The sequence below is a fragment of the Pistacia vera genome, unplaced genomic scaffold (assembly GCF_008641045.1).
Source record: "Pistacia vera cultivar Batoury unplaced genomic scaffold, PisVer_v2 Contig21, whole genome shotgun sequence".
Classification (NCBI taxonomy): Eukaryota; Viridiplantae; Streptophyta; class Magnoliopsida; order Sapindales; family Anacardiaceae; genus Pistacia; species Pistacia vera.
Window position 1 is genome coordinate 1,249,361 of NW_022196013.1, and position 18,575 is coordinate 1,267,935.

An 18,575-nucleotide genomic window follows, 5' to 3' on the forward strand; every position below is an offset into this window, starting at 1 on the left:
GAAACAGACGGAGAGCATGCTTATTTATTTTTTCAGAGATAGTGCAAATGTTGCGTTTGCCCAACCAGAAGCTGATCCTGGACTGCAGACTAAGGTGGAATTCCACTTTTGAGATGTTGTCAACTGCAGTGAAGTTTAAAAATGTCTTTCAAAGGTATAAAGAGAAAGACCCACACTATAATTGTTGTCCTACCGTAGAGGAATAGGAAGGTGGAGCAAGTTTGTGAAGTGTTATGGTTGTTTAGTACCATTACTAATATCGTTTATGGGAGTGAATACCCGATTGCAAATCTATATCTCAGTGAGATTTTTTGTGTTAAGGTTATGCTAGATCAGAAGTCAATAGATGAATATGATTTTATTCGACATATGGTTACGAAAATGAAATAGAAATTTGACAAGTATTGGGGAGAGTGCAACTTGTGGATGTGTGTAGTGGCTATCCTAGGTCCTAGGTGTAATTTGGCGGTGTTGGACTTTTGTTTACCTAATGTATGGTGAGATTGATGCCCAAGTACATAAGAGTAAAGTTAAAGATGTGTTGCATCAAATTTACCAGGAGTATGTTGATGATTATCAATCTCAATCCTCAAACATTGAAAAAACCAACTGCAATGGTTCTTGGAGGCAATGAACAAACAGAACCTAATGCGTTTGGTTTTGCAATGTTTGTAGAACATGTGAAAATGGTTCAAAGTATTCCACTAGAGGAATCAGAGTTAGATAGTTATCTGGGAGAGGGTTGTTTCATGTTTGTGGAGGGGGATTGTACAAAATTTGAAGCATTGGAGTGGTGGAAGGTTAATACAATGAAGTATTGAATCTTGTCTAGGATGGCTCGTGATATACTAGCAATCCTTATAACCACAATGGCTTCGGAGACCTTGTTTAGTACTGGCACCAAAGTAATAGAAACGTATCGAGCCTCATTATCTCCCAAAATTGTACAAGTGCTCCTTTGTGGAGGTGATTGGTGTTGCCATCTCAATGGAGTTCATAGAAAGTACAAAGTAAGTGTAAATTGTAAAAAGTGATTAGTATTTATGCATTTTCACTTACTAGTTAGTAGTTACTTTCATTTTTGTAATTGAATCTAATATTTTCCCTTGTAATTTAAAAGGAGCCAAAACAAGTAGAGATTCAACTTCCAATCGAGTGAAGCTTACGAAGTTTGAATGCTTCTTTTGGCCAGAATCCTCAGGTGTCCATCAACTCTTAATCACTTATGTAGTTATGTTTCATAATTAAAAAAAAAAAATTATTTTTCATTTACAAGTTATTCACAACTGTCCTTTTGTCTTAATGTTTAGGGTTTTTTTGCATATAAAGGTTGGTTTTTCTAAGGATCTGTTGGTTTTTTTAGAGGGTGGAGAAGAGATATGTTTCCTAATACAAAGGTTGGGTTTTTTTTAAGTGTTGTTGTGAACCTAAGCTGTGATGATGTTATTGTGATTCTTGTGAAGTGTTTATTTATATCATGTTATTGTTGAACTTGTGATGTTGTTTGAGAGGGTGGACTATGGAGAAAAGATGTGATTCTTGTGAAGTGTTTATTTATGTGATGTTATTATTGAACTTCTGATTCTTATGTAGTGTTTATTTATGTGATGTTATTGTTGAACTTGTGATTCTTGTGAAATGTTTATTTATGTGATGTCCATTGAGTTTTAAACTGGAGAATTTGTTGATTTTACCTTACATGTTTGTCCTAAAATTTAGATATTCTAAAATTCTAATTAGGGGTGTTTATTGTTGCTGCAGGTTTTTTTGAATTTGGAGTTCTAGACTTTGTTGGAAGGTCTTTTGCTCTTTGCTGGGCATAATATGTTTGTCCTGATTCCTAAAATTTTATAATTCTAATTAGGGGTATTTATTGTTGCTATGCTACAGCCTGTAGGTTTTTTGAATCTGGAGTTCTAGACTTTACTGGAAGGTCTTTTGCTCTTTGTTGGGCAGAATATGTTGGCTTGAAATTTTGATATTCTATAATTTTAATTAGGGGTATTTATTGTTGCTGTAGGTTTATGAATTAGGGATATTTATTGTTGCTACAGTGTTTTTTTTTTTTTTTTTTTTGTTCTAGACTTTGTTGGAAGGTCTTTTGCTCTTTGCTGGGCGGAATATGTTGGCCTGAAATTTAGATATTCTATAGTTCTAATGATGTATATATTTTGTTGTTGCAGGTTCAAAGGGTAAAAGTCTAGTGAAAGGCAAAGGTGAGTAGGTGACCCGTGACTTGGCTGCTCAACTACTGTAAATTTGGTGTTGTTTTGCCAAATGCCAACAGGTTATATCATGGCTGGTGTATATTTTGTTTTATGTTAGTTTGGACTTTGGAAGCAGTTGGCTTGGCCATTGTATTATGCATGTGAATGAGATAAATCTCAAGTCCCAACCTCTAAATGTAATTATGTATTATGTAAATATGCAATGGCTCCTTAATCTTGAAAATATTAATCAAGAAGCTTCTCCTCTGGATTCTATAATCCTGGATTCTCAACTTCGGTTCAATTGAAAATGTAATTTGATTGCATGTGTGGTTTCAATTTTAGTTTGTAATCTGTATATAAAATTGTTACACGAGCTTTTCATCGAGCTTGATTTCGAGCTGGGTAATGAGCTCCTACTCAAGCAATAAAACGGTCCACAAATCAAGCTCTATTAACGAGTCTAGTTCAAACTCGAATCGATTTGGAGAAATTCTTGAGCCAAATGAACTATTCGCAAGCACCAACTATTTGACGATCTCGATCTCGATCGCGGATTTCGCCACTCGTCGAGCTCGAGTTCAAACTCAAACTCGAGCCTAATGAACAGATTACGAGCTAAGCATGAGCCGAGCACTGTTTGGCTCGGCTCGGCTCGTATACACACATAAACAAGCATGGTCACTAGAGTTTTTACTCGACCGGTAGTTTTAGGATCCCAAAGATTAGTTGAGGTGCACATAAACTAGTCCAAACACCCCATTCATAAAAAAAATAAAAATAAAAAAGAACATTTTATCCTTGTGCATTTAACAAAGTTTGGACAACATTAAGGTTTTTGGAGGTGGTGTTTAGTTTCCATTTCCAAAACATCTGGAGATAAGGTGACTAAAAAGGTTTAAAGTTGTGCAAAGACTTTGTTAGGATCCCTTATTGAAAGGGAAAAGGGTGGGATGTGGGTTATAAAGGGTTTGGGCACCCTCACTTGGCAAGCCAGTTTTCCAAGGAGAGTTCTACCCAAGCCCATGAAAGACTCATTGCCCAACCCAATTGTTGAGTTGTTGGAGTGGGTTCCTATCAATTGGTATTAGAGCATGATCCTGCACCTACGTGGACATTGCATACATGGCAGGTTGACCTTGGGCCTAGCTACTACCCCAAGAAAAGGCATAAAGGCTCGAGGGAAAGAGGATCCATGTAGTTACCCAAGGGGTAAAGACACTGACAGGGGTAAAGAGGCCGATGTGGATGTAGGTTGCGGAAGCGTGGTGGAATGTTAGGATCCCTATTAGAAGGGAAAAGGGTGGGCATGTGGGTTATAAAGGGCATGGGCACCCTCCTTTGGCAAGTTGGTTTTCCAAAAAGAGTTCTATCAAAGCCCATGAAAACTCATTGCCCAACCCAATTGTTGAGTTGTTGGAGTGGGTTCCTATCAAATGGTATCAGAGCCAAACCCCGTCTGAGCCCATGTTCCAGAAGGGGCACTCTGGGAAAGAGCTACTTAGAAAGGAGCGACCTATGAGAGTAGGCCACTTAGAGTGAAGCTGTCCAGAGTGGGCCAATGTCGACATTAGATCTCGAAGCGTGGGGGAATGTTAGGATCCCACATTGAAAAGAAAAAGGATGGCATGTGGGCTATAAAGGGCTAGGGTGCCCTCTTTTGGCAAGCTAGTTTTCTAAGGAGAGTTCTACCCAAGCTCACAAAATGCCCATGCCCTACCCAATTAATATCAATTTGCGAGTGGGTTCCTATCAAACTCCAAATAGAAAGACTTTCTGGAACTACAGAGAGGTGTTTGATTTTTTTTTATTTTTTCTATTCCTATTCATGGTAAAATGGAAAACTTATAATATGTCAACAATTTCATCCATTTAATTTGATTAATTCATTCACTAAGCATAGATATGACATTAAATATTTTCTCATCAATTGACAAATGTTTATGAATTAATTACATATAAAGTTTCTTATTCAATTGTTAGTTTGTCACTAAATAATTTCCTCACCAGAAGAATTTAGGTAAAGAATTCACATTTAATATTAAAAATTTATCAAAGCCCTATATAGAAGTTCAACTGTTTATCAAGTATAAGACAATTTCAACATCACATATATTCAAAATTTGAAGTCAAAATAATAGAGATCGGGTTTAAAATTCCAAAGAAAGTTTCATTTTATATAAATAATTAATTGTAAGGTAATGAATAACACAATTTTAAATTATATCTTGAATTTAATATTTATAAGTGATTCTAGTTTACAATTAACTACCTCTGAGTGGTCGAGTGGTTTTATAGGGACTCTTGGGTACATTACTCAAGATATCCTGAGTTCGAATCCCTCCTCGGTTGCTAATAGGGGTAACCACTAGAGCTCTTACCCGACCGATAGTTCTAGGGTCTCAGGGGATTAGTTGAGATGTAGCGTAAGCTGGTCCGGACACCCCCGATTAATAATAATAATAATAAATTTTTACAATTATTAGGCCCCTTTGGTACACAATTTTTCACTACTCTATTCCCCATTCTATCCAAAATACTACACTTATTTCCTTATTCTCAAAATATTATTCTATACTATTCAATAAACCCCCTAGATTTGTATTCAATGTTTTTTAAACCCCCTAGATTTGTTAATTTAACTAAACACAGCCAAATTTTTTTTTTTGAAATTGACAAAAACACCCCAACAACCCACATTTGCCAGATTCCGGCCACCAACGCCAGAAGCTAGTCGAAATCTAATATAATGGCGCATTACTGACTAGATCTAGTTGGTAGTGCGTCGATCTAGCTTTTTCTAGCCAGATTCATGGTGGATCTAGCCGAAAAAAGTCAGATCTTTGGCCGTAGCCAATTGTCAACGACGGCCATATCTTTAGCAGTCGTTGACGACCAAATGCGGCCAGATTTGATCGTCAATGGCCAAATCTAGCCGTAGATTTGGCATTTTTCGGCCAGATCCACCATGGATCTGGTCGGAAAATGCCTTATCGGAGCACGATCGGCCAGATCCAGCCGATCGTGTGTCGATACGGAGACTCCGATCACCCTCCGGCAGTGGTGGCCGACTGTTGGTATTTAATGAGTAAGTGGAGGTGTTTTTGTTAATTTTTAATATTTTATTATAGGGGTGTTTAGTAAATAAACAAACCTAAGGGACTATTTTTTTAATTTTCAAATCCTACATCATAATAACCACCCAATTTTATTTTTTTAAAATATTATTCTAAAAAGTATCAAAATAATAAACCAAGTGCACCCTAATGCGCTATCAGTGTTAGTTTTAATAATTATAACTTAACGATCAAGAATTTTTGTTATTTCTGAACAAAAGGAAAGATTTTCGTTACCAATTCGGGTCACTCCTATACAAAATTTACTTCTTCTAAACAACCAACTGCCACTTCTGTTGTGCGGCTACTTCTACTCCCGCCACGTGATCATTCAATGAAATCGAGACGTTCTACAGCTTCCATTTCCTTCAATAACAAGATAACTGCCACCTTAAAACCAACCCTTGTATTTATGTTCTTCATTGTCTTGTAAGAAACTAATAACAAAGTCCTCATGTTAATTATAAATATGTCAGTCTACGAAAACTCCTTCAAATTATCTCTACCCACAAGTGATTCTCTCAAACTCAGAAGCCGCTTCTGTATCATATTCTTCTTCATCTTCTTGTTACCCTTCAGTTAACATGGCACACGTAGCGGAGAAGCACTTCCCAGAGGACGATGCTGTTTCGCAAATTTCAAACATTCTACCGTCTGAGACTGTTCTTGTCAAGATGCCTGGGGCCATAGTTCATCTTATTGAAAGAGAACACAGTGTTGAACTGACTTCGGGTGAACTCAGCATAGTCAGTCTTTCACAAGGTGATAATGTTATAGCTGTTTTTGCACGTATAGGGGATGGAATTCAATGGCCTTTAGCTAAAGATGAGCTTGCAGTGAAGCTTGACGAGTCTCACTATTTCTTCACTCTTCGTGTACCTGAGCAAGACTATTATGAGTTGCTGAATTATGGATTAACGATTGCCACCAAAGGGCAAGGTGATTTATTGAGGGAGTTGGATAGTGTTTTAGAGACTTACTGTTGTTTTTCGGTTGAGAAAGTGAGGGTTATGGAAAGCTGGGAGGTGGTGGCAAGGGAGATGTCACCAGAGGAGTTGGAGTCAGAAGATAATAAGAAGTTGATGATGGAGAAATCCTCGGCGGCTTATTGGACTACTTTGGCTCCGAATGTTGAGGACTATAGTGGGATTTTGCGAGGATGATTGTGGCGGGGTCAAGGAAGTTGATTAAGGGTATTAAGTGCATGGTGTGGCGATTTGACTGTGGATAGGTTGAATTGGGGCAATGAGTTCTTGAGGAAGAGGATGAAACCGGGTTCAAAATATGAGATTAGTCCTGCTACAGTAACGAGGACTAACATGTTTGGCTTTTAGATTTTTCACATCATGCTTGATGGTTTCTTCGAGTGGTACTTCTTTGTGCATTTTTTATTCATTTGTTGGTCCTAATTTGTGTGTCAGTGAAATGTAGAATACATGTGATTTTGGCTCCTAATATTTGTTATGGACCTATGCAGGGTTAAGAAGATGACAAAGATGTCCAAGAAAGCCACCATTGGAATTCTTTTTGGGGTTGTCAAAATGACCGGATTCCTCACAAATTCAATTGCCAACTCTAAAGCTGGCAAGGAATTCTTCAGCTTTCTGCCTGGAGAAGTTTTCCTCTCTAGTTTGGACGGATTCGGTGAGTTGTTCTTTTCTTACTGCCTTGGCTTATATATCCTTAATCAGCTTTGAAGTATATTCACTTAAGTATTCATTAATTTAATTTATTATAGTTATAGTATCTGCTATATCGTGTAGCTTTAAGATTTGTTACGCTATTGTTCATTCTGTGTGCATGTGCAGAGAAGGTCATCAATGCAGTTGAAGTTACCGGAAAGAATTGTCATGTTGACTACATCAGAAGTAACAACCGGGCTTGTTTCAGAGAGGTATATGTCTAATCTCAATCTAACAACATAATTGACGCTCCGTTATATCATCACCACTTTCATCTAACAATGTAATTAATGCACACCGTTACCACTACGATTTTTGCTACTATCACTATGAGCGTGTTTGAGCATTCAATCATTATTTGGGAAGGAGACATTGAACTCTTGAAGTTTGTGGTGTCATTCTCCGCCTTGATGTTTCTGTTACATTGAAGTGAACAAATATATTTTCTGACCATGGTTTTCATCCTTTTTCTTTGCATGTTTAATCATGTTGTTTCTCATTTCGGGTATGGGGAGGAAGCAGCAAAGGCAACCAATGAAGGGCTAAACGCAGCAGGAGATGTAATTGGCTCTGCTTGGACTATTTTTAAGATAAAATAGGTGGTCGATCTGATGACCATGTTGGAACCCAAAATCCTTGCAAAAGCCACTGGAAAAGCAAATTAGGTCGAATTGAAGGCAAAACAACATAAGTAATAGCAACTGATAGATTTTTATTTCCAAAATGCTAGTAGATCAAATAAGGGTATATTTGTCTTTTCACAAGGTGATCCAATTTATTTGTGTCAGAAGCTAAAGAAGAAGAAAGAGGCAAAAGTAACAGAGTACCTGCCAGAGACTACCTAAGAAAGAAGAAGACAGAATAATCAATTTTGTATTTTGTATTGTATGTATTATGGTTTGTACAAAGGGCTATTTATGCAAGTGTAATAATCTGTAAGAGGCCATAACCCCACACAATCAGGGATGTAATTAGCATAAAATCTGCAATGTAATAATAATATAATGTTTGACATAATGTCAAATATTAGGTTTCCTAAATATCAATATTCATATCTTCAAAATTTGCCCTTGGTGAATTAAGAAGTTAAAAAGTAATGTAATGGTGAGACACTCCAAATTTTATTTCATTCTCTCTCATCATTAAGTCTGAAAATCAAATTCTAATGAAATATTTCTAAAATCTTGGATTTGTTGTAAAATATTGGATTTGTTACTTAGAAGATTTAAATGTTATAATAAATCTATGTGAAATAAGTTTGAAAGTCTCTTTTTACTACAACACAAACTACACACTTGTATTTATCAATTTGAAATCATCTTGGTATCCTTTTATTTATCAATTAAATTCACCAACATAATTGAGTCAATTTCTACTTCCTTTTGAACTGTAAGAGCAACGATGCTTTTTTGTATAATTAAAATATATTGCATTACGCAACGTTTAAGATATATCACTAGATTGAAAGAGATAAAGTCAATTAGAAAATCTAATATAAAGATGAAATGGAATTAATTAGCATATACTTCAACTGGAATTTATTAAAAATGTGTGTCTTTAAGAATCTTATAAAATTATCTCATTCGAATCTCTTCTAGCTTGTAAGAACAAATGTGTATAATGTGTGAGGCTATCTTATGATTTTTTTTTTTTTTTTTTTATTCTCTCTCAATTGTACCAAGCTTGTAATATAAGATCCTCTCATATTTTATTATAATTTTCTTATTAAAAGGTTTTAATAATTGATTTATTTATTCTTTGAAATACCCAGACACTAATTACGAAGACTAATAATCAATGAAGAAATATATAATTTAAAAAACTATAAATGAATAGACAGAATAAAAGTTTAGAAAATTAGAATAGATTAAGACATAGCATCTAGATTTGTAAACAATATTTTCACTTTTTAAAGCTTTTAATGCAATACTCCTACCCATTAATTAGTAGGAATTTATATATAGCAAGTAGTAATTAAAAAGAAAATAAAATGTTATATACTATACATATTTCATCCTCCAATTATTTATTGTACCATATGTAACTTAATTAAACAATCTTAAATTCAAATAATTAATTGAAAGATGTTACATAATCTATGTATTCAAATTTTAAAGCCCTGTGAAAATTTGATCTCTGGCATTATTTCTATGGAAAATAATAATAATAATAATAATTTGACTTTGAAATTCAATGTACATAAAATTTATTTAACATTATGTGACTTACTATATATGTATATAATAGGTCATATTTATATAGTATACTATACATATACATGTCTTATATATAGTGTACTGTATATATCTTTATATGTCATATATATAAATATATATGACATAAATATTTGATAAATGCGTTGAAAGTATTGACGTATTATATATATATATATATATATATATATATATATGCAAGTTAACATGTAATTCGGTAAATGACATGATTTACCAAATAATACCATACACATATATTATTGAAATAACACGGTTGTCACAAATTTTATATAGTGGTATAACTTTTATTTTTTTTATATCTATGATTTTGTGAATCATAAAAATTTTTAAATAGAATATCTATATGTCATTTAAAAAAATCATCTTACTTGCATTAATAGTATAGCATTATATGGCTTACATAGTATTCTAATATGAGATTAAGGTTCACATTATCTTTTAAAACCATTAATGATAATATTATCTTTTAAATAATATTATATTTTAAGATTATTAACGATAATATTTATCCTAAAGTGAAACACTGTGTTAAGAGTTTCGATAAAAGATGGAAAAGAGAGGCAGAGGGGTTTCTGTAAATACCTTTAAGATGATTTATTAAATTGAGTGAAATTGAATACAATTACTATTTCGATAACATCATGCACCATATAAAACTACACCGTTTTCTCGAAACTCAGTAAGAATAATAAATATTTATTCTTAAGACTCTTGGGTTTTCAAGAGTTTTCGTCCTAAGAAATATTGAAGTAATCGTTACTTTTCTCTCATTATTCCATAATGTCAATAGGAAGAATTGTTTTCCTTTCAAAAGGCAGGTTTAAGAGCCAAAAATAAATTTATTTTATTAAAGAAAATTTGTAAATTTACTCCCAAAAAAGTTTTTGATCCGAATCAACTTATCCAAATAGCACTGTCCTTTTTATTTTTGGTTGAACTTTGTTTGCCTTTGAATGATAGCAAGATTATGATGGGATTCATTTTGATGGGTTTTTTTTTTTAATTTTCTTTTCATGAATAGTAACTCAAAGTTCTCTTTGTCAATTTGTGTTCTCCGGTTGTGAATCTTAATGACAATATGACGTTTAAAGTAGTGAAATTAACAGTTACTGGTACCAGAAACAGCAGAAAATATTATTACAAGTACATAGAAAAAGAACAAAGTTCGGATATCAAGACTTTAATCGGTAATGATACAATTTATTCCGTGGGAAAAAGGGAGTCCAAAACTTTCCTCATATCTATTCCATGGTTCACACTATCACAAGAATGTTGAATCAGAAATAATAAGTAGTCCTACTAGAGTTGCAGCACACTCTAAACATTGCCTTAATCAAATAATCTAGATATGTGTATACACATCACTTCAATCAAATAATCTAGATATGTGTTATACAATCTCCAGAATCCATGTCAAGCCACAGTATTCCTCATAATCTGAACCCAGCACAGATATATCTAACAGATCATTAGCTAGAAATTCTCAATATCCGATGAATGAGCCTATAACACAAGGTAAACCTTGTAGCAAAGGTTGTCCCGTATATGACTAATATAATTTCTCTTTTAAAGAAAAGTGATACATATATATTTTAAAAAACAAAGTAAACCTTTGTCATGTGCAAACAATTAAGAGTAAGGCCCATCGGTACTTACTTGTATGAGCAGACAAATAAAAAATGGATCATAATACTCCATTCAATTTCATTAATCATATGCCTTCTTTCTTGATTGATCAATTCATACTCAAGGACATCACAATTCTAGTTTAATTGAAATGCATACTAAATTTACATATTATGCAAATGAATGAATAGAAAAGTGGGAGAGGAAAATTAAGAAAAATGCATTATAGCAGAGAATCAAACCTATCTTGTTCTACTCCCTTTGCGGTAAAGCCTCATTTCTCGCCTTTGCAACTGAGGCATCGATACTTTTCTCCATACAGTATATCAAGAGCTCCATCCTGGTTATCTTGATTTGGCAGTTCCCATAAGGACACTTTTCTCTTTCCTAGGTTTTCTTTCTCCATCTTCAACCTTGCTTCTTGTCGAGCAATCTCAGCCTGGAAAAGGAATAATGTTTGAGAATCACAACCACATTTAAAACTTAAACTACAGGTGAAAAGATTATTCAAACAACAACAAATAAAATACAAAGTCCTAACACTTCCATAGTCTCAAACATACAAAAATCTTCAACTCAACAACAACACACATTTTTTATGGCCACTGAGTTTCCTGACAGATGTAAAATAACAAACAAGTTTCTACAATCAGGATGTGTCAGTACGAGTCTAAATTGTCGGCTAAAGTGAGAAGCAAAAAATATAAAAAAAAAAAAAAAATAGAGAAACTGAATTTATCTTCAAAAATTGAAGTGCGTTCCTCTGTCCTTACTGAAATTGAATGGGGATGAACTAGCAATCAGAATGAAGAAAATAACTAATCAAGAAGAGAAAAAAGTGATATAACTCCGAGAAAATCCCAGGTAAAGGTAATGACTTTGGTAATTGTAAGCAAACAATTGATGCATCTAGTATTAATAAACAGAATTAATTTGATTAACAGTAAAATTAAGAACGGAAAAGAACCTCACGACGAGAAAGCTCGGCCTTCCAGGCGGCTTCACGCTCGGCCACTTCACGTGTCACGTTCTTCGATGTAACTCTGCATCTCTCTTTCTTTCATAATCCTATCTTGTATGTCTGCATCCAAAGCCTCCTTGAGCTCCTGCACGAACTTGTCGACCACGGCTTTTATTCTCAAAGACATGGTTTTGAATATGAGTTGGAACACTAAACCTGTAAATGGGAATTCCAAATCATAATTTTTTCTCGGTGACAAAGGGTTTGGGGCTGGGAAGTGAGGAAATTCAAAGGGGAATTTTGCGTGAACAGAGAAGAGTTTTGGGGAGTTCTTGGCTCCTGTTGCTCACTTGACGCACATGGACCCCCTTTTCTCTTCTCTCCTCTGGTTTACGCTGCGTTTTACTTCCACTTGTCAATCTCTCTCTGTCTTTTTTTTTTTTTAACTATTTTCTCCCTTCTAACAATTTTCTTTTCTTTTTTATTTTGAAAAAGTACTACCTTTCAGAAATTATTTCATTTCTACAAAGTAAAATAATTTTGATTAATAAGCAGTATACTTTTTTTTTTTTAATAGTAAATCACGTGTGCTTAGCCGATCAAAAAAGAAACTATCTCTATATATTTGAGAACATCGTAGGGATTTTTTAATATACTATTTAAGAGATATTGAAACTATCTCTATATGTTTGAGGACATTATAGAGATTTTTTAGTGTACTATTTAAGAGGTATTGAATTTGAATCTCTCTTCAATTATTAATAGGGGTAACTACTGAAACTCTTACATGGTAGTTTCAGGGTTTTGAAGGATTAATTGAGGTGCATATAAACTAGTCTGGACACCCATCATAAAAAAAAAAAAAAAAGGAAATTTAGTTTCGATTCTCATACCGTTAAAAAACAAAAATCACTTTCTTTTATTTTATTTTATTCAATGAATCCTTAAGAAGGGACTGTAGCTTAGATCTACCCTTTTTAAAATATGACTATAATCTTGTATGTTTGGTCTTTTTTATATGAGCACTGTTGTTCAGAAATACAGACCTTAAGCATTAATTTTTATGGACATTGAGTTATTAGTTTAAGTTTGAAGGAGTGACACTTTTATCATTCATCCAAATTCAAAATATCTAAAATCTACCAATAATGTTAAGAGGTTTATACACTTTTTTAAGATTAAATTGATGAAATTATTGATAAATTTGAAGGTTGAATTGATGACATTTTAAAAACCAAAAGGTTGTCACTGCAAAAAAAGTCAAACACACAGGGTTAAGTGCTATTTTTGAAATCAACGGATGCTCATTGAGGGTAAAATAAAAACCCAAACACATAAGGGGTTTATAAAAAAGCCCTTCTCATTAGGGAAAAAAGAATTAAATTTAAGAATATATATATATATATATTAAAACACCTACTTCGAGGGGGGCATTTTATTAAAAGATCAAATAAAGTTCAAATTTAATTAAAAGGCCATGTAATTTTAAAGTGTTAAGTAAATAGTCTTATTATTGATTAAGGTTAATTAAACATGATTAGTGGTTAATTATGAGTAATGAAGTATTGTATAATCTTTTAAAAATTATAATATGTCCCCAAAAAGCTGAAATTCTTGCAAACAAACCCAAACACCTTCTTCTTCTTCCTCCCGCCACATTAACCACCTCCCCTGGTTGCTGTTTCTTTTAAGCTTTGTTTACATCTTCTTCTTCCTCCTTTCTCTACATCTTCTTCTTCCTCTACCATTAACACTATCTTCTTCCTCCGTCATTAACATCTTTTTCACCAAAGATCCGCCTCCTTCTCCTCCTAACATTTCGTCCTGGTATGTGTATCAACTCTTTGCATTTTAAATTTTGATTTACAAAAGTTTAATGATGGATTGGGTTTGGGTTATGATTTTGATTTAGTTGTTTAGGTTGTTACGTTGTGTTTGATATAATGCAAGTTGAAAGGAGTGAAATTTGTTGAATATTTTCCTATATTGTGGGTAGTTAGGGGTGGTAGCACCGATTGTAGGTGGAGATGACTGAAAATATATTTTGGATCTGATGGATCACTTAAGCAATCTGGTATATCGCTTAAGTGATCTGGTATGTCTGGTATAATGCAGCCGATGGTAGATCGCTTAAGCGATCAAGTATATGGCAGAAGATCATTTAAGCGATCTGCTATAAGTCTGGTATATGGCAGCAGATCGCTTAAGCGATCAGGTATACATAGTGATATAGTTGTGAAGTATGTTTTAAGCAAAGCTCTTGCAATTTTAAAGGTAACTCCTATTGTATTAATGTCTAATGAAGATGTGAAGTTATTTATGGATGATGTGGGCGATAATGGTTCGAGGCTGATTTTAATGGTTTCAGTTGTGGATAAAGCTTTGGAAGTTGGTTCAAGAGTAAGCGGTGATTTGGGTGGGGAGAATGCTGGTTTTAATTTTAACTACGAAGGCATTGATTTCTTTGTTAAAAATCAAGAGTAGACGGTGATTCGGGTGGTGAGGAGGACATTGTAAAAGAGGTTGGTCATATGAGGCAAAATGAAAATGTAGATGAGGAGGACCTCGTACATGTTCTCGCAGATGTAGAGATTCCTATAAATACAGATTATGTAAAAGGTGTAGTTTGTAAGGAAGAGAACACTATGGTCGTTTATGTAGGTTCAGAGGCAACAATTGCGGGTAGCAATGAATCACCTCACGTTTTTATTGATGGATCAGATTTGCAGGTAAGTTATTTATTTGACAGCAAGGAGGAAGTGGTGAGGAAGCTAAAACTAATATCCGTGAGAGGTAATTTTGAGTTTATCACCAAAAATTCTAATTCATTGGTAGTGACAGTTGCATGTCGTGATCGAAAGTGCAAGTGGCGGGTTTATTGTAGAAGGTTGGCAGAGTTCGAAAAATTTATTGTTAGCATATATGCCCATGAGCACACATGTGGGTTGGGACTTATTTCAGGTGAGCATCGACAAGCCTTCACTGATGTTATTGGACAATTTGTCAAAAGTCAGTTTGTTGAAGGGAAAGGTCCATCTTCCAAGGACATTCAGAGACGTGTGCGCACAAAGTTGGGATGTGATGTTAGTTATTGGAAATGCTGGAAAGGGAGACAACATGCACAAGATTTTGTGAAGGGCATGCCAAAGCACGGTATGCAGTATTAGAAGCGTACCGTTATATGCTAGAGTTGACAAACCAAGGTAGCAAGACGACTTTGAAGTGGGACAAGAATATAAGATTTAAATATTTTTTTGTTGCTTACAGTGCTGCTATAAGGGGTTTTATAAACATGAGAAATGTGTTGCTGTTGATGGCTGCTTTTTGATGGGAAACAGAGGTACATTGTTGGTGGTCACTACACAGTTGCACTAGATAGGGAGAATCACATATATCTCGTTGCATGATATGTGGTTGACTCTGAGAACAATAAGTCATGGACTTGGTTTTTTTAGCAATTACTTATGATAGTGCCTGATAGTGACAAGTTGTGCATAATATCCGATAGGTACAACTCTATAAAGAAGGGGATTGCCACTATTTACCCTCAAATACATCACGGATTCTGTATGGCCACCTTGGCGAGGACATAAAACAAAAGTTTAAGTGTGTTGGACTCCTTCAGATATACTACATGGCAGCAAAAACTTATCGAGTTGATGAGTTTAGAGAGCACTTTTGGCAAATCCAAATCAAGGATGATAGAATTGTTGAGTATCTTGAGCATGATGTTGGTTTCGAGCGATGGAGTAGACCTTACTTTCCTGAAAGAAGGTTCGATGTCATGACCATGAACATAACTGAGTCCATAAATTCTAAGTTGTTAGTAGAAAGAGAGTTTCCAATTGTTGCCCTTTTTGATGCAATCTAGAGGACATTGTCACGGTGGTTCAATTAGCGTCGTACGGAGTTAGATAATTTTACCATAACCCTTGTTCCGTCAGTTGAAAAATTATTGCAAGAACATATGAAACTGTCAAATGCATAGTTTGCCTATCCTCTCAATGCTCAAGAATTCACCATGTGTGGCTATGGTCCGGATGCCCTAGTTAACCTTTTTAGTAAAACTTGCAGCTGTAAAGTGCTTGACATTCAACATTTACCTTGTCCTCATGTACTAGCAGCATTGAAACACCAACGGAAGCTGGATTTTGGTTCAAGAATTTACATGGAACTTTGCTCCCCTCTTTATATGACAAACCACTACATGCTGGCTTATTCAGAAATGATATATCCAGTTCTTCCAAAAGAGCAATGGGTGATGTCGCCAAAGTTGGTTGACATTATCATCCATTCACCATTTAAGAAGACAGAAAAGGGGAGAAAAAGAGTTAAGCATATTCCCTCAGCCTGTAAGGTTCCCTAGAGGATGAATAAGTGCTCAATTTGCAAGCAACCTGGCCACAGAAGAAGCAATTGCTAGAATCAATCACATGCAGATCCAGAAAATTAGGTTTGAATAGATCAGAAGCAAGGAAACAAGCAACCTGCCGTAAGATCTATAGGTAAACTTCATGCTCTGTGATTTGGATGGATATTTTCCCATGTCAGTATATTTTCTTAGTTAGAACTAATGTAGATCATCCACCATGAGTAAAAAGTTAACAAAGCCCATTCTTTCTAGTACCTCTTCCATCTCTACTCCCTGAAGTTCTACTTCTTCAGCTAGCTCTTCTACAGCTCTTGTACGTACAGACTTTAAAGATAAAGTAGAGTCGCTTTATGAATTGTCCTACCTCCCTGAAGGAGATTCCACTCCATTGGATAATCTTCTTATACCCTCTCCATACAAAAAGCCCTCTCAACCAGTCGCTACTAAAATTAAAGCCCTAGTCAAACCACCCAAGTACCATACAAAGGAATATGTATATAGTTCCCATTTTGACTAGCATGGCATACCTACCACCATGTCCGAACAGTTTTTCCCCCTCAATTTTCCCTCACAGTTGGTGACACAATGGCTACAGGAAGACTGCACGCACCTTCAATTTGGTGCTGTTCGTCTTACTCTCACATTTCATGGTCGTAAAGGACTTCCCACCACTGCTCGCATTGCCCTTTTGGATACTTGGTTTCCTAAATATATCAGTGCCTGCATAGGTAGCATGGAGACCACTCTTAATGCTGGTACTGTTATGGTTACCTTTTATCCCAATTTCAATATGCTTCTTAAGGACAATGTTCTATTAGATGCCTTAAAGGTCCAAGTTCAGATCGTTGGAGAAATTCCAAAGACTAGCGAGTATATGGCCACTCTTCACTACCAGTTGATCTATCGAGTTCAGAATCATGCTTTTGATCTTATTCCTCCTCGAGACCCTGATTGGGTAGATAAAGCCCTATTCCTCAAAGTGGACAGTCAATGTGCCCCTAGCTGCACCTATGTTCCACGACAGATTCCAAGGCTCGAATTGTTGACTCTTATGCCAAAAAAGTGGCTTACTGCCTATGAGACTCTTCATCCTACTGTAGAAAAGAACCAACCTATCCAGACAACTACCTGCACCTTTCGCACCTTACTTGATGGAACAGTGGAAACCCGTTATGAAAGGGAAACTCCTCCACAAGATACACCATCTTGTTTCCTTTCATCATTTCTCATCAACACTCCTCTTCACATTTCTCCTCCACCACAATGAGAGTATGATGATGTTTCTGTCAGTTATTTTGATAGTAAGGGTGCACCTGTATACACCGTCTCGGATCCTGCTACTGGTCACAAATACTGGGATCTTTGTGATTGTGATGACTGTTATGCCAATGCCGAGTTTGATGAACACTACAAAAAGAGAAACAAGAAGTCAAAGAACAGAAAACTCTTGTAAGGAGTTTAAGGCCCAGTTTGACAGGGGCGACCCCTCAGTTGGCACTTTAGGCCAACCCTTTAGCAAATATGACTATTTTGTCTCTTATTGTGCTCCTCCATCTATGCAGTACCCTTCCCAGCCCACTGGTTGGGATGATGACTAGGATCTTAACCCTTATTACAAAAAGGCCCTCAAACACATTCCTCCTCCAATAAAGCTACCAACCTTTGCTGCGGCCCCATGTGCTATGTACACAAGCAGCCTAGGACCCACACCTCCAAACCTCTCTTCCCCAGATACTTTCCCTCCACTTACTTCTTTCACAACAGACAACATTTCTCACTCCTGGAAGATTAAGGACCCAAACATTGTCGATCCTGTTGGAAACCCCGAAAAGCTTTCACCAGCAGAAACAATATTAAATTGGCAGTCACAGAATGTTGTTGCCCAAAATTCTTGTCTTTAACGAATTGAGTCTCAAGTGACTTCCGTCTCCAAAGTCATGAAGACAATTTGACAGAATTACGTGGCCGTATAGAATCTCTCCACCAAGAGATTCTTTCCCTCATTTCATATTAACAAGATTTCTCCCGCCAAGAACAGGAGATCAAGTTTTTAAAAAATTAGTTGTACCACATTAAGTGCACTCAAGCCAACCAGCCACGCCATTTATTTCACCAATTGCACTTTGGACCCCACCACCGGTGGGCCCTTCTTCCATATTTCACAGCCCCAAGGTTACTTAACCACTCTAGAGTACTCCCTTATTCCCTTAAGGGACCTCCGATATGTCTGTCTTTTCACAACTTTCACAAACCCCAAAACCTATGGCTTGGAAACCCAAATCTCCGCCATTTGTAGTAGTGAACCAACGAATGTGGGGTCGCCAGAGTCTATAGGGAGCACGTCGAGATTCAAGATAGTTGAGGTAGCACCAATGTC

At 35.6% G+C, this 18,575-nt stretch overlaps 2 pseudogenes; one reads left to right on the forward strand and one right to left on the reverse strand.

Annotated features, from left to right (window-relative positions):
- The first annotated feature begins 614 nt into the window (after positions 1-614).
- LOC116129259 lies at positions 615-7,670 on the forward strand (annotated as a pseudogene).
- A 3,469-nt stretch (positions 7,671-11,139) lies between these two features.
- Positions 11,140-12,252, reverse strand: LOC116129261 (annotated as a pseudogene).
- Positions 12,253-18,575: the final 6,323 nt, after the last annotated feature.